Here is a 1,906-nt window from a genome sequence, read left to right on the forward strand (position 1 = left end):
AATGAATTTAAAAACACTGTCTAGATTTCGCAGGTCTCAACTGCTAGTAACTGAGATGCCAACTTTCTACATTAATAACATTCCAACCCATGCCAACATTGAATATAGACGTTAAGTGAAATGTTAAAAAAAAGTAAATACACGTGATTCAAAAACAAGTTTTGTGTAGCTTATTTCGTAACCAAACAACAGGTACATGTTATAAACAATGAAAGGCCGATTTTGGTGATTCATTTGACAGAGGTAGTAGAGAGCCAATCCGATGATAAATTGGATCTTGAAATTTTGCATGAATCCTGGCTCAGTTAAATCTCTTGTGACTCCAAATGATGTCATCTGTAGTGCAGCGTTGTATTGTCTAATTTTGTTTTGGAAGTGCTTGGAATCTTGGTCAGTTGATCACAACAGTTCCTTCAATAGCTCTGGAGGTTGGAGGATTGCAGGGAGTTTAACCTTTCCACCACTGCAGTACAGTGCAAGTGTCTCTCCAGGCCATTTCCTTGCTTTACGTTGTCTGCACTTAGTTGTCATTGCTCCAATGGAAACTCTAGTGTCATCTGCATAATGAACTGCTGGATCATAATTGAAAGCTGCTTCATAGAAGTTGTTTCTTTGAGCTGTTGCAACTGCTCTTCGTCCTGCAGTGGAGATCCTATTCCTTGTCAGCCGTGTATACCTCTGTTCATCACTTTGAGATGCTCTGGTTTTTGTAGTGCATAGTCTGTTCGTTTCTTGGTATGCTTCCCTTTCTGCAGCTGTCTCTCTTTCCTTGGACAGACATTATTTTGGCTGACCTTGACATTGTAGACAAATTTGACACTTTCCTTCTGGGCATGGTTATATACGTATACAGAAATACACGGGTGCAGAAGATAGTAAACAGTGAAAATAACTGGGTAGCGAAAGTTATATTTCTTAATATGACCGGGAAGAAAGTAAATAAGAAATTTTTACGGAAAATAAAGAATTGTCCTGGTTGAAGTGAAATTTGTCAGTGAACCAAAGAGCCAGTATCGAAGGAACCAGAAAAAAGCTGTTAACAACAGAAAAACAAAACCGTTGCAAAAGTAAATAAGAAAATTTTAGGGAAATTAACTAAGTGTACAGATTTAAGTGAAATTTTTGAAGTTACTTCTGGCCAGTAAATTATGAATTACTTTTATCAGTAATTCCGTCAAACAAAAAAAAAAATACAAAACGTTGCAAAAATAAATAAGAAATCTGTCGCCAAATTTAACGAAGTGTACGGATTGAAGTGAAATTTATGAAGTTACTTCTGTCAGTAAATTATGTACGAAATTACTTTCATCAATAATTGTGAACTTCTTTTTGTCATTAATTTCTTGTTGTTGTTTGTAAATAGCGATTGAAAACTTACAGTGAAAGCAATAGCGATTGAACTTAAAGTGAAAACAGTAGAAAGTGAGTGAGATATAGAGAGAGGGAGAGAGAGATAGCTAGCTATTACACAAATAAGATAGATATAGATAGATAAGATATAGACAGATAGATACAGAAAGAGAGAGAGAGAGATGGATAGAGAGATATAGATGTCCCTGACGATAGAAAACCGGAAGTAAATATTTTCAAAAACTTTTAAAGACGTGAATCTAATATAAAGAGCAATATTTTATATATTTTTTAATGACCAATGGATGTAAGGAGACAATCAATTTTTGAAAGTTCGCAAAGAGTCATATCCCTTCTCCACGTAACCCAGGAACGGGTGTTTTCTGCCCGCAAGGGGCCCATTACTCATTATGTGAAAACTTTTAAGAGTCTAAAACCATCCCTGGAACATAAGTAATGTATGTTCCCAGTTTGGAGAAAATCAGTTGAAAAATACAACCGTTATAATGTTTTACACACACACACACACACAGAACGGGATTTATACTATATATAT

Source organism: Octopus bimaculoides, chromosome 14 (genome assembly GCF_001194135.2).
Source record: "Octopus bimaculoides isolate UCB-OBI-ISO-001 chromosome 14, ASM119413v2, whole genome shotgun sequence".
NCBI lineage: Eukaryota > Metazoa > Mollusca > Cephalopoda > Octopoda > Octopodidae > Octopus > Octopus bimaculoides.